Source organism: Thamnophis elegans, chromosome 4, assembly GCF_009769535.1.
Source record: "Thamnophis elegans isolate rThaEle1 chromosome 4, rThaEle1.pri, whole genome shotgun sequence".
Classification (NCBI taxonomy): Eukaryota; Metazoa; Chordata; class Lepidosauria; order Squamata; family Colubridae; genus Thamnophis; species Thamnophis elegans.
The window spans coordinates 126204536-126220040 of NC_045544.1; the positions used below are offsets into that span (position 1 = coordinate 126204536).

At 43.4% G+C, this 15505-nt stretch overlaps 1 protein-coding gene across 1 annotated transcript in view; it reads left to right on the forward strand.

The window, feature by feature from the left end:
• The window catches only part of LOC116507789 (autism susceptibility gene 2 protein-like), a 497199-nt gene that overhangs the window by 269967 nt on the left and 211727 nt on the right, over window positions 1-15505 (forward strand). The window lies entirely within an intron of this gene.

Genomic DNA, 15505 nt, shown 5'->3' on the forward strand with positions numbered 1-15505 from the left:
TCGTAAAATGGAGCAAAGTTAGTTAACAAATCATAAGTCAAGGACTACCTGTATTTACTTCCAGTTTTCGGCAAAACCGGCACAGAGCAAGCCATTGGTTCACTTAACGACCACAACATTGATTTCATGACCCTGACACTTGCTTAACAACCACCATTAAAAAAATTGTAAAGTCATGTTGGATATGTGGGCGAACTGATTTCTGACCATCAGAATATATGACGGTAATGGGCAGGCACCATTGCAGTCATAAGTTGAGGACTACCTGAATGATAAAGAGAAACCATGAAATTATCATGAAATCACCATGAAATGTTGGGACTCTAGAAAGAGTGCAGAGAAGAGCAACAAAGATAATTAGGGGTCTGGAGGCTAAAACATATGAAGAACGGTTGCAGGAACTGGGTATGTCTAGTTTAATAGAAAGAAGGACTAGGGGAGACTTGATAGCAGTCTTCCAATATCTCAGGGGTTGCCACAAAGAAGAGGGAGTCAAACTATTCTCCAAAGCACCTGAGGGCAGGACAAGAAACAATGGGTGGAAACTAATCAAGGAGAGAAGCAATTTAGAACTAAGGAGAAATTTCCTGACAGTTAGAACAATTAATCTGTGGAACAACTTGCCTCCATAACTTGTGAATGCTCCAACACTGGAAGTTTTTAAGAAGATGTTGGATAACCATTTATCTGAAGTGGTGTAGAGTTTCCTGCCTAAGCAGGGGGTTGGACTAGAAGACCTCCAAGGTTCCTTCCAATGCTGTTATCCTATTCTATTCTAAATTACCATGAACTGACTCCTCTCAGTTCAGGAGTCTAAATTAAAGCATCCCAGAATGATTGTTAGTTTCAACTTGAGCACATTCACTGTAAAACAGCCCAGCTCTGAGCAATTTCTTCCACTGCCCTGACTGGCAATAAGATTTTTCTAACATTCAACTGGAGTCTGTCTTCCTGAAATTTAATTCATTATTCTCAGTCCTGCACACTGGGACAAGATAGAACAACTCCTGTCCTCTTCCCATGTATCATTGCTTCAAATATTTGAAAGGTGCTAATTTATCCCTCCTCTTACTCCTCACAGCTAAAAATCCCTCTTCCGTCTTAGTTTCTAGTCTTTGGATCCTCTTTGTTGTCGTTCTCTGGACCTGTGCTAATTTCTCTTAATCCTTCTTAAAGACAGGGTCTGATAGAGGTGGGATTTGTCAGGCCTGAGAGATCCACACATGAAGCTCCAATTAAACTGATGTATTGCTACTCATGCCTATGCGCAGAACATTCTCAACTAATGGTTAGCACCTGCTAGGAATTAGATACGGTTCAATGGAAGTCAAGAGAGATTAGACTTTGTTCACTTGTGGCTATGTAGAGATTCTAGGCCCATGATGGTGAACCTATGGCACGCGTGCCCGAAGTGGCAAGCGGAGCCATGTCACCTGGCACGTGCTGCTTCGCTTGTTCCTTTTCCGGTTTTCTGGCATGCAAGTGCGTGCAACAATCAGCTGGCCTTCGTACATGCAGCAGTGCTGGAAACTGGAAGAGCTGGTCTTCTGTTTTCTGGTGTGAGCATGCGCATGGCCAGCTGATTATCACATGCACATGCACACCAGTAACTGGAAGACTAGCTGGCCGCTGCGCATGCACGTGCTGGAAACCGGAAGTTTATTTTCTGGATGCACATGCCCCCTGGGCAGATCCTCTTCTGGGTTGCGGCCCAGATGAGTGTGTGTGCACACTCCCTTTTTGGCATAGATGGATAGATGGATAGATGGATTGATATAGACATAGATAGATAGATAGATAGATAGATAGATAGATAGATAGATAGATAGATAGATAGATAGATAGATAGATAGATAGATGATAGATAGATAGATAGATAGATAGATAGATAGATAGATAGATAGATAGATAGATAGATAGATAGATAGATAGATAGATAGATAGATAGATCGGTGTGTGGGTGGGTGGATGGATGGATGGATGGATGGGTGGGTGGATGTACATAGAGAGAAAGAGGCAATGAAAGCCTATACTGTTTACTGAACAGATGGAAAAGCTTGCTGGAAACAGCATCTGCAGGAGGGATTCGAAACTGTACGGAAGTCAAATACTGGGTCCAGTTATGGTCACCACAGTACACAGTACAAAGTACAAAAAAAATGTGCCAAGAAACTGGAAAGAGTCCAGAAAGAGCAACAAAGATAGTGAAATCCTTCAAAGGACAATGAAAGGAACTGGATATGTTTAGCCTAAAGAAGAGAAGGCTAAGAGGAGACACAATAGAATGTTTCCAGTGTTTGAAGCGCTGTTGTAAAATGTATTCTACTAGCACCTGAGGGCAAGGCAAGAATCCATGGAAGAAAAAAAAATATGGTGAGAGATTCAAACTTATACTAAAGATGAATTTCCTAACTGGGAAAGCTACTAAGCAATGGAACGGTTTGTCTCTTAGACTTGGTTGCTCCATCACTGGAGGTTGTCAAGAAAAGATTGGTCAGTCATTTGTCTGGGATGATCTAAAATTCCTACTCTGATCAGGTCTAGAAAACCTCAAAATCTCCTGAAATCCCATGATTCTATGAAAACGGAGTGGATGTTACAAATTGCGGCTTCTCTTATTGATAGCTACCATGTTCAAGATTCTTGAGGGGGAAGGTCCAAAGATGACGCTCAAGAATAGTGTATAGTAGACTGGAGGAACACACAAGTTGAGAGAGCTCTCAGGCTCAAAAGGCTGACTCTCTAAGCTCCTCAGGTGCCTAAACAGGTGGCAATGCTCACCTAGCCTTGTGGGATCACAGAAGAACAACAACAGCAACAAGTCCACCAGGCCAGATCTTCATTAGTGCTTGAACATCCCAAGGCACCTACATAAACATACATAGACATAAGTTAGAAGACAGCAATGAAAAATGACTTCTTCTCCGTGGTTGCCCAGAAAACTGCAGAGATATTTCCTAAGGATCAGGAGCAGGGCCTGAGTGGAGAGAGATGACTAGCTGACAACATCTAGATGACCTTGGCTGACTTGAAAAAGGCTGAGCAGAGCTCTCCAAGGAATTCTAGGATGAGATGTCAGGGGGTGGGGAGGAGAAAGAAAAATATTGCAGAAGGAGACCAAGGCAAACTACTTCCATGTTGTTGCCAAACTAGCTCCCTGGTTGCATCTTTGCAGTTCCTTTCAACATGTGGGGGGTCTCCTCCTCCTCCTCCTCCTCCTCCTCCTCCTCCTCCTCCTCCTGCTGCTGCTGCTGCTGCTGCTGCTTTCTTCTCCCTAGCATATTCCCGGAGGTGCATGGTCTGCTTTTCAGATCATTGAATGCCACTTTGCATGGTCAGCTGCATCTCCAGGGCATAGGCCTGCAGCTTGCGTATCTTTGTTGATGGTGTCTTGCCATCTCTATTTTGGACACCCGCAGGGTCGGCAGACATTAACCTCTAGTTGGTAGACAGTCTTGGTCATGGTGGAAGGTGCTGCTCTCTGGAGATGTCCATCCAAGCAGAGCCAGCCTTCTCTCATCTTCTCTGTAATTGGTGCCACACCAAAATGCTGTCAAATGGTCTCATTTGTGATGTGGTCAAGAAGGGAGTAAAGTAAAAAGCAGAGACATCACCCTGCCAACAAAAGTGCATATAGTCAAGGCTATGGTTTTCCCAATTGCAATGTATGGCTGTGAAAGTTGGACTATAAGGAAGGCTGAGTGCCAAAAAATGGAGGCCTTTGAACTCTGGTGCTGGAGAAGATTCCTGTGATTCCCTTGGACTGCAAGGCGATCAAACAGATCAGTCCTAGAGGAGATCAACCCTGACTGCTCTTTAGAAGGCCAGATCCTGAAGATGAAACTGAAATACTTTGGCCACCTAATGAGAAGAAAGGACTCCCTGGAGAAGAGCCGAATGCTGGGAAGGATTGAGGGCAAAAGAAGAAGAAAGGGACAGCAGAGAATGAGGTGGCTGGATGGAGTCACTAAAGCAGTAGGCATGAGCTTGAATGGACTCCAGAGGATGGTAGAGGACAGGAAGGCATGGAGAAACATTGTCCATGGGGTCGCGATGGGCCGGACACCACTTCTCAACTAACAACAACAAAAACAACAACAGGGGAGATGCCCGATATCCAACAGAGCACTTGCATTTCCATGGCATGGAGGTAGCTTTCGGTTCCTGTTGTTGCTGCCCAGCATTCAGTGCCATACAGTACAACAGGGTGGATGGTTGTCTTGTAAATCTTAGATTTAAGACAGGTTGGCATTCATCTGTCACATAACACATCGGTGAGTTCTCGTCAATGCACCCAGGCTGCGTTCACCTTTACTGGCACCTCACCTTTGATGTCGCCATTGCCTGGGTCTTTCCCTTCCCCTTGAGCAGTACAAAACGCACTGTTGAAACAGGATAATACAATGCTGCAGCAATATTCCCATAAGAATCTGGCTGGAATGGGTTTTGCTCATGCAGTTTTCTTCATTTTCCTGTGCACAGCTTTGCCTTGCTAAAGGAGCCACCTGCATTAATCAGTTCGCTGCTCATCCAAGCTGCCACTTTGCTGGAGACTGTCCAGTCAGCCCCTTCTGTCTTCTGGATAATCACCTTTTTCATCTGATTGTATCCGGGGAAACAATTGAATTATAGCTCCCCGAATGAGGCACGGTGGAGCAGCTTTTTTCTACCTACTGCTAAATCCTCTTTGCTTTTTTTAAAAAAAATAGTCATTGTATTAAATATTACAATTATAACAGTAGACATCAATAAAGGAATAAAAAAAATAGGAGGCACAGAAAAGCAAGAAAGAGAAAAATGAAAAGAAAAAGAATTGAAAAATAAGAATCTAGTACCAAAAATGAAAGAAGTATGCGACACGTGACTTCCCTTTTCATCCCATGTATAAACAATTTTTAAAATTTGTCACCTTCTTTTCTCGCAAATAATTTTCTTCTTCCCATACCTCGTCTCTGAACTATAAACAAATCCATAAACCTTCGTCATTTTTGTCCTATGTCAACAAATGTCTATTAAGATTTGCCATAAATAGCAACATACGTATTTTAATCTTGATCAGATATACCAACTTTATATTCCTTACTTTTACTTCTAACAATCTTGTCTCTTCAAATATAAGTACTCTTCGACTTACAACAATTCACCGAGTAACCATTTCAAGTTACCACAGCACTGAAAAAAAGAGACTTATAACAACAGCAACATGGTATCGGACCTGGCTACCTGCCAGTTACCTCCCAGAGGCCCATAAGATCGCACAGACTAGGCCTCCTCCGGATTCCATCTGCCGGTCAGTGTCGGCTGGCAACTCCCTGGGGGAGGGCCTTCTCTGCAGCTGCTCCGGCCCTATGGAACAATCTCTCCGTTAAGATCCGGACCCTTACTACCCTTCCGGCCTTCCGCAAAGTGACTAAGACCTGGCTGTTCCGGCAGGCCTGGGGCTGTTGATTTTGTCCAGCCCCATCCTAAGTTGTGAATGTTGTGGACCTTTTAATGTTGTTTGGTTTTTTGTACGTTTAAGCTGCCCTGAGTCTCTTGGGAGTGGGCGGCATACAAAATAAATAAATAAATAAATAAATAAATAAATAAATAAATAAATAAATAAATAAATAAACAAACAGCCCTTAGATCAGGGGTGTCAAACTCATGTCATCACGGTGGCATCATGTGATGTATTGGGACTCCTTCCCCCCTTTGCTAAACCAGATGTAGGCATGGCCAGCACGTGATGCATCTGGCCCGTGGGCCAGGAGTTTGACAGCTGTGACTTAGACTTATATCCTGCTTTACAGTGCTTTACAGCCCTCTCTAAGCGGTTTACAGAATCAGCATGTTGCCCTCAACAATTTGGGTCTTCATTTTACCCACCTCGGAAGGATGGAAGGCTGAGTCAATCTTGAGCCAGGTGGGAATCGAATTATTGGCAGTCAGAAGAATTAGCCAGCAGTATTACATTCTAACCACTGTGCCACCACAGATCTTACAATGGTTTTTCCCTATTTAAAACTTTTGCAGCATCCCCATAGTCACATGATAAAAATTAAGATGCTTGGCAACTGGCATGTAGTCATGACGGTTGTAGTGCCCCAGGATCATGTGATCACCTTTTGCGAACTTCTGATAAGCCATATTCATTTTACTACCATGTTACTAACTTAACAGCTGTGGTGATTCACTTAACGACAGTGGCAAGAAAAGTCGTAAAATGGGACAAAACTAACTTTTAACAAATGTCCCACTTAGCAACATAAATTCTAGCCTCAATTGCGGTCGTTAAGACGGGGACTTCTAGTATTTACAAATCACAATGAACTGATTTTACAACAGGCTAATCCAGCTACAAGCACACCGTAGAGTGGCAAAATGCGATGGAAACGATCAAAACATGTATAAAAGATCGCACGGCTTCCATCTTGACTTTTTTGACCTCCTTCCAGGCACTTCTGCACAATAGGTAAATCCAGGCATATGCCTAAGCAGTTCCCATCTTATCCTCATTCTTTGCTTTTTATATTCGATTAGTTTTCTTGTTAAACGTTCAGACTAATATTGATCGATGTCTGGGAGAACTGTGTTTAAGCTGGAGAGGGGAAATGGTTAACAAAAAATATTAAATATTAAACCCTTTAAACAAAAAGTAACAGATGGCAGCAGGAGAAGCTCTTCGCTCTTGAGAGGCAGTTAAATTTATAGACCGGTATTTTTGTTGATGAAAAGATCATTATTTTACACCTTTACAACTAAGAACTGGCAGGGCTGGAAATGAAGTTTTTCACGTTAGCACTCTATAAATATTGAAAACGGCCCCTTCCAACATCTTGCTTTAGAATAACAATACACTGTGGTGCACTTATTACCAGTATGTTCATACTGGAATATTAGAGTTACTGCTGGATACTTTGCTTCCATATGCCATAAAAGAAATAAACTTGTGTCACATACTGTTTTAGAGCCAGTGATAAAATATTTCCTGGGGAACAGAATGATAATCTTAATGTTAGAATGAGCTCTTACTTACCAATACTTTATTGATTACAAAGTATGTTGCATGATATTCTGAGTTTCTTCCTTTTTCAAGTCATTTTGCAAAGGAAATTAAGGAAGGATGCTCCCAGCAAGCTGCAGTCCATCCTAGTCCAACATATTGTTCAATGAAATACCCCTAGGGAGCAGAGGTGGGTTGCTCCCTGTTCAGGAGTAGTGGCAGCAGGAGGCTCTGCCCACCCGCCTATTGCGTATGTGCCCAAACCAGTAGTAAAAAAATTGGCAACCCACCACTGCTAGGGGGGACATGAGCAGGAGACAGGTTACAGCTAGTCCTGAATTTATGACCATTTGTTTAGCGACTGTTCAAAGTTCATTTGCATTTGTACAGGGAGTCCTCAGTCTTCAACCACAAATTGAGCCCAATGTTTCTGTTCCTAAGTGATACATTTCTCACTTTGGTCACCACGATGTGGAGACTCTAGAAAGAGTGCAGAGAAGAGCAACAAAGATGATTAGGGAACTGGAGGCTAAAACATATGAAGAACAGTTGCAGGAACTGGGTATGTCTAGTTTAATAGAAAGAAGGACGAGGGGAGACATGATAGCAGCCTTCCAATATCTCAGGGGTTGCCACAAAGAAGAGGGAGTCAAACCATTCTCCAAAACACCCCAGGGCAGAACAAGAAGCAATTGGTGGAAACCAATCAAGGAGAGAAGCAACTTAGAACTGAGAAGAGATTTCCTGACAGTTAGAACAATTAATCAGTGGAACAGCTTGCCTCCAGGAGTTGTAAATGCTCCAACACTGGACATTTTAAAGAAGAGATTGTATTTGTCTGAAGTGGCGTAGGGTTTCCTGCCTAAGCAGGGGGTTAGACTAGAAGACCTCCAAGGTTCCTTCCAGCTCTGTTATTCTGTTCAATGAGTTTTCATTCATTTTTTTTACAATCTTTCTTGCTGCTTGTCTATGGAGATTTTCAGTCATCCAGGTCATGGTTGTCCCAAAGGTGCTTTTCTTAAAAAGCAACTGGACTTTCTGGACGTTTCACTTCTCATCCAAGAAGAGTCTTCTGCTCCCACTAGCTGATGGGGGATGAAAGGATTTGTTGATAAGTTAGTAACCCTGTTGTTAAGTGAATCTGGCTTCCCCATGCTTGTGAGAAAGTCGTAAAAGGGTTCACATGACCTTGGGACACATCAACCGTCATAAATATGAACCAGTTGCCAAGCGTCTGAATTCTGATCATATGATCATGGGGATGCTGCAAAGCTTGTAAGTGTGAAATAGGGTCGTAACTCAGATTTTTCAGAGCTGTTGTAACTTTGGTCAGAATGCAGATCATTTCTGGCTGATGCAGATCCAGCATTTATCAGGCCTAGAAGCCATCTTTGGCACTGGGTCTTCAGCAGTGGTGGGATTCAGCCAGTTTGCACCACTTCGGGAGAACCGGTTGTTAACTTTCTGAGCAGTTTGGTGAACTGGTTGTTGGAATAAAATATTAGGGCAGAGAACCGGTTGTTAAATTATTTGAATCCCATCACTGGTCTTCAGGTCTGCCACATTTAGTCTGTGGGAAACTAGGAGGGGGATTGTATGGAGCTGGGGAGATATATAGTCATAATAACATTCCTTTCCCAGAGAGTCAAGGACATTTTCCCCTGCACCTGGAGGGGTGTGACTGGGAGTTATCTCCAGTTGGGACAGTGCTTTGATTGGACCATGTGATGGACATGTGGGTGCTGGGTAGGTGCTTAGACTTTATTTTGGGGGAAACCTGGAAGCTTTCAGATTCAAGCCAAGGTGGCGCAGTGGTTAAATGCAGCACTGCAAGCTACTGCTAGATCAGCAGTTCAGCGGTTCAAATCCCACCGGCTCAGGGTTGACTCAGCCTTCCATCCTTCCGAGGTGGGTAAAATGAGGACCCAGATTGTTGGGGGCAATATGCTGACTCTCTGTAAACCGCTTAGAGAGGGCTGAAAGCCCTATGAAGCGGTATATAAGTCTACTGCTATTGCTACTGCTATTCGGGTTTTTCCAGATGTGCCAATATGACATCTCTAATAAAATGGAACTTCGGAGTCTTCTTTCATTGGGGTTGTTACTTGGAACCTTGACAACATTATTAAGCCACTGTGCCACCACGTCCCCAATTGTACAAAATAAAGTCAGGATATAAATCTAATTGTCAGTATCATCATCATCCCCATTGCAAAATTCTCAGAAGGAGCACAATTTGAGAGTGGCCAGTACCTTTACCTTAGGTAATTTATCATTTCTTTCATCGCTTGGTTGTAAGTGCCTTTGTTAGCAGGGATGGTGGAAGATAACACAATAGTTTCTGGAATTTAATTTGCTAACTTTGTCCTTATGACCATTAGGAAGATGGTTAGGTATTCCGCTTCCTGATATTATTCAATTAAGTTAAATACTCAGTTTCTGCTTTCAGCATCAACTCTGCATTTAGCTCCGCGACCTTAGGGAGTGCATGGAATATCAAGTAGAAAATACACAGTGAGGGAGACACTATCTAAAAGGAAAAAGCATATAATTGTGGCCTCCCTGCCTGATTTTTTTTATATTCTGCTCCATTTCATAATGGAGGGTGGGTGGTTGTTTTTAGAAATTCTTTGCTGCACTTTGGCTAGTAGTTCTGCCTTCCTTTTGCTGTTTAAAGGAGGTGCAATGACTCAGTGGTTAAAGACACTGAATTTTGTCAGCTGGAAAGCTGACAGCCGACGTTTGAGACTCGAACACTCCATAATGGTTGAGCTCCTGTCACTTGCTCCAGCTCCTTCCTACCTAACAGTTTGAAAGCATACAAATGTGAATAGATAAATAGGTACCACTTTGGTGGGAAGGTAACAGCGTTCCGTTATAACGGCATGTAGTCATGCTGGCCTCAGGACCACGGAAGCGCTGACTCACTTGGCTAAGAAATGGTGATGAGCATTTCTCCCTAGAGTTTGACATGACAGGTGAAATCTTTACCTTTCTTTGCTGTTTAATCCAGAGTTTTAGACTGGCAGAATTTCTGCCCCAGCTTTCTTATTCATCTTGTTCTGTGGTTATCACATCTGGGCTTCAAAACTCCAAATGATGAGAACTAAGTAAGTAATACTTAACTTAATGATAGCAATTGGGACCAGCAGCTCTGTTGCCAAGTGATGTGGTTGTAAAGCATGTAACTGTGCTGACTTATGACAGCAATTGTTCCTGAGTGAATCCCATGTGGTTGCAGTGTCCCAGTTTGTGATCTCTTGCCTGCTTCTCCATTGACTTTGCTTGTGGAAGCTGGCAAAAGAGAGAGAGGGGGGAGAGGGAGAGGGAGGGAGAAGGAGGAACAGAGAGGGAGAATCAGAGAGAGAGAGAGGGAGGAAGGAAGGAAGGAAGGGAGAGGAAGAGAGAGAGAGACAGAGAGGGAGGGAGGTAGAGAGTGACCAAGAGGGAGGGAGGAAGGGAGGGAGAGACAGAGAGAGATAGAGAGAGAGGAATGAAGGAGAGAGAGAAAGAGAGAGGGGGCGAGGGGAAAAGAGACAGAGAAATGGAGGAAGGGATAGACAGAGAGAGGGGGGGAGGAAGGGAGAGACAGAGACAGGCAGAGAGAGGGAGAGGGAGGGAGAGATTAACCTCAATCCAACTGCAGCCATAGATCGTAACCAGACTTGATTAAATTTGGGATGTAAACACAATCATTGCTCCACTTCTGTTTTACAGAAGAAAAGAAATGTTCCATTTCTGCAGGTGAGCCCTTCAACAATTTGGGAAGAGGAGTTTCATCTTGTGTCAATCTTCTTTTCTCCAGCTACAGCAGTCACACATCCTGCCTGCACCAAACTTTCTGTGGTTTCCCATCCTTTTTCTTAAGTATCTATGTTTATTGAAAAATAAAAAAACAACCCCCACTGAGCAATCCAATTCCCACAAAATGCTTCACTCAGTCAGACAGGAATTGTTTTTAGTGTTTTGAAGTCTTTGACACTTCAGGACTTCTAAAAACAATATATGCTGTAGGGTTTCAGTCCATCCATTCGTCTTTTCTCTATTTAGCTTTTTTTTTTTTAAAAAAAAAAGCTTATTATCTCATCGCCAGTCTTCAAAAGCTGGAGGTGATATATAAAAACTTTTCCCTCCAATTCCTCTAGCGATGGAAACAGACATGTTCAAGGTCAGTCAGTGAATCGCTGTGGCTCAGGATGGACTTGAATGTTGAATGTTGAATGTTGATTTTATTTATATGCCGCCCTTTTCCCCCGAAGGGGACTCAGGGCGGCTCACAACTCAACCAGGGAAGGGGGATACAAACAAAAAATTTAAAAACAACACAAAAAAACAATACATAATTAAAAACACAACAGTCATACCAATTCGAGACGGGGGCAACAGTTCTTTAGCCCCAGGCCTGTCGGAACAGCCAGGTTTTAAGGGCTTTGCGGAAGGCCTGGAGGGTGGTGAGGGTTCGAATCTCCACGGGGAGTTCGTTCCAGAGGGTTGGAGCAGCCACAGAGAAGGCTCTCCTCCGGGTAGTCGCCAGTCAACACTGGCCGGCGGATGGAATTCGGAGGAGGCCTAATCTGTGGGATCTAATCGGTCTAGTGGAGGTAATTGGCAGCAGGCGGTCTCTCAAGTACCCAGGTCCAATACCATGAAGGGCTTTATAAGTGACGACTAGCGCCTTGAAGCGTATCCGGAGACCAATAGGCAGCCAGTGCAGCTCGCGGAGGATAGGTGTTACGTGGGTGAACCGAGGTGCACCCACGATCGCTCGCGCGGCTGCATTCTGGACAAGCTGAAGTCGCCGAATGCTCTTCAAGGGCTGCCCCATATAGAGCACATTGCAGTAGTCCAGTCTAGAGGTCACAAGGGCGCGAATGACTGTTGTGAGGGCCTCCCGGTTCAGGTAGGGATGCAACTGGTGCACTAGGCGAACCTGGGCAAATGCCCCCCTGGTCACAGCCGACAAGTGGTGTTCAAAAGTCAGCTGTGGGTCCAGGAGGACTCCCAAACTGCGAACCCTGTCTGAGGGGCGTACTGTTTGACTTGAACCTGGTTCTTGATCAATGTCTTAATCATTACGGTATTCCAACATTTTAGTAGCAGGCCTGGAAGCCATCTTTTGAGTTCATTGGAAAGAGTACCCTTTGTTTGAAGCTACCTAGGTAAAGAGTCGGGATGTGAAGGCTGATAGGCTAATGAAACAATTCCATGAGAAATACCCCGATAAGCCAAAGGGTCCTCTTGGGGGGAGGGAAAGGGGTGGTTAAGCCTTTGATATTAACCCCTTTGTGTAGGAATCTTGTTACAGGACTCAGTCTTCTGATGAAGGGTGGGGGGCAACCTGTCAGGTTTGGAAGCCATCTTTTGCATTGGGCTTTCGGGCCTGCCACAATTAAGACTCTGGGAAACGGGGAGGTGGGATTGTATGGAGTATGGGAGATACATATAGTCAAAATAACTTTCCTTTCCCAGAGAGTCAAGGACACCTTGCCCTGCACCTGGAGTGGTGTGACTGGGAGGCATCTCCAGTTGGGACGGTGTCTGATTGGATCATGTGATGGGCATGTAGGTGCTGGGCAGTAAGACATCTGAGCCTGCTTTACTCTCTTCTTTATAGCACAGAAATACAAAGCTGAAAGTGGCAGGGCCATAAAGAATCTTAAAGCACTAGAGCAGTGGTGTCAAACTCAAGACCCACAGAATTCTTAGATCTGGCCTGCAGGGTCACCTTGGAAACAGTAAAGGACCGACCTGCAGGGCTTCTGCCAGTAAAAATGTAGCTCTCTTTTCACTGGCAGAGTGTTGGAGGAGACAGTCATGGCTGAAAACAGAGCTCGGGAGGGCTGCAGATGCCCTCCCTGTGCCCCATTTTCCCTGGCAGAGGGCTGCAGGAGGCCATTTCATCCAAAAAAGGGGGCGGGGGGGCTTGCACGTGGCCCACCCAGGCTCCATTTTCACTGGCAGAGGGCTAACAAAGCAAACTAAAAACAAAACAAAAGGAGAAATGCTTCCCCTTTTGCATTTGTGCATGGAAGAAGGGACAGGAAAAGAAAAAGGGAAAAAGGGAAGAAAAAAAGGGAAGATGGGAAAAGAGCAAGGAAGGAGAAATAAGAAAAGAGGGGAAGGAAGAAGAAAGGCGAATGAAGAGGGAAGGGAAAAGGAAGGAAGGAAGGAAGGAAGGGAGGAAGGAAGGAAGGAAGGAAGGAAGGAAGGAAGGAAGGATATAATAATGAGATTGAGGGAAGGTCTGAAGGAAGTCCTGTCTTAGCACTTGGGCACCACAGGTGGTGATATCCTGCCACTGACAGAAGTGATATCGAGCTGGCCATGCCCACCCTGGCCACCCCCACCAGCTTCCCAAACACAACCCTGATGTGGCCCTCAATGACATTGAGTTTGACACCCCCTGTACTGGATGCAGCTCTCAAGTTGTAATGCCTTGTAAATTTTAAGATTAAAAGGAGGAGGAGAATTAAATCGATGATAGAAGAGGAGGAGGAGGATAATCTTGGCTGTGAGGGGTCCTTGGTGCTCTGCTCAGCTTGGTTGTTTTCTTGTTCATCAGAGCTACTAAGGAGTTAGTAAAGAGTTACTCCTTACCAGCATTGATGATGTTACCTAGCTTGAGTAATGAAACGTCTGCAAGAAAACAACCAAGCTTAGGAAGCACCAGGGACCCTCCATTTCCACCCTGAGCTACAAATATTATCCTTTATTGGAATCTTGAGTGCGTTTTTAATTTAATTTAATTTAAATTACTCTTGTGGGACATACTGTATAATTCAAAGGATAAGTTCTGCAGCCTGGAAAACAAAGGGCTCCTTTGTTTTAGAAGATATATTCAAAGAACCAGAAGTGGATTGGGACTTTAATGCGTCTCCTCCATCTGGTAAGCTCCTCACTTGTTGTCTGAAATCTTAAAAGAAACTTCAGGGGTGCTAGAGCCTTCTACAATATATCACAGAAGTGAGTGCGCCCCCTCATATTTTGTAAATACTTAAGTGTATCTTTTCATGTGACAACACTGAAGAAATGACACTTGGCTACAGTGTAAAGTAGTGAGTATACAGCTTGTATAATAGCGTCAATGTGCTGTCCGCTCAAAATAACACAACACACAGCCATTAATCTCTAAACTTTACATTGTAGCCAAGTATCGTTTCTTTTTCTTTTCAATATATTTTTATTATTTTTACATTTAAAACAATGCAGTACCATAAAGTCGAAGTGACCATACATTCACATTATATACAGCTAGTCTCAACCATTGACAATTAGCCTACTTAATACATTGTCTATCCTTCTGTCCAATCACAATATATACAGTTTGTTCCAGTCTTGTCACCTTGTCTTATACCAGTCATAAAATCTGTTCCAGACTTCAAAATATTCTGATTCCCTGATGGAGGGAAGATAGTAAGTTGGCGGGGGGGGGGGGGGGGGGCGGAAGAAAGAGGTGTATGGAGAGCGGAAAAGGTATATTGGGTTTCTATTTGAGTTTGAGTTTGAGTTTTATTTTATTTATATTTCTGGGGGTATTGTTGACAAGAGGAACTGCTGTGATTATTGTTTAATGTTGTATGGCCCCGGTTGTGCACAGTATATATGTGACTGTATGAAAATGAAAAATGGAAAATAAAAACATTTTAACTATAAAAAAAATATATTCTGATTCCCCTTTATTTTTAAGTTCAAGAGTGAGCCTATCTGCTTCTGCACAGGCCAACACTTTTCTGATTATATCTAGCTCTGATGGTGTATTTTCTTTTTTCCAATATTGTGCATAAGTTATGTGCGCCGCAGTTAGTATATGTATAATTAAATAAAGTGTATGTTTCTTAAACCCCTCCGGTATTATACCTAGGGAAAAAAATTCCGGTTTAAACAAGATTTGGACCAAACCAAGATTAAGTATCATTTCTTCAGTGTTGTCACATGAAAAGATCTACTTAAATATTTACAAAATGTGATGGGGTGTACTTACTTCTGTGATATATTGTATTTCAGTAGAAGTAGTCCTCGACTTAGGACCACAATTGAGCCCAATAACATTTCTATTGTTAAGCAAGACATTTGTTAAGTGAGTTTTGCCACATTTTGTGACCTTTCTTGCCACAGGCGTTAAGGGAATCACTGCAGTTGATAAGTTGGTAACCTGGCTGTTAAGCAAATCCTGCTTCCCCATTGACTTTGCTTGTCAGAAGGTCGCAAAAGGGGAATCCCATGACCCCAGGACGCTGCAACCGTCATAAATATGAACCAGTTGCCAAGTGCTCGAATTTTGTTCGCACGATGATGGGGATGCCGCAAAGGTCATAACTGTGAAAAATGGTCATGAGTCACTTTTTTTGGTGTCGTAACTATGAACAGTCACTAAATGAACTGTTGTAAGTTGAGGACTAACTGTATTTCTCAACCTTGGAAACTTTACGAAGTCTGGATTTCAATTCCTACAGTTCCCTAGCATACAAGCATACAGATTTTAATTCTCACAATTCCCCAACCAGCATACAAGGGGGGGAA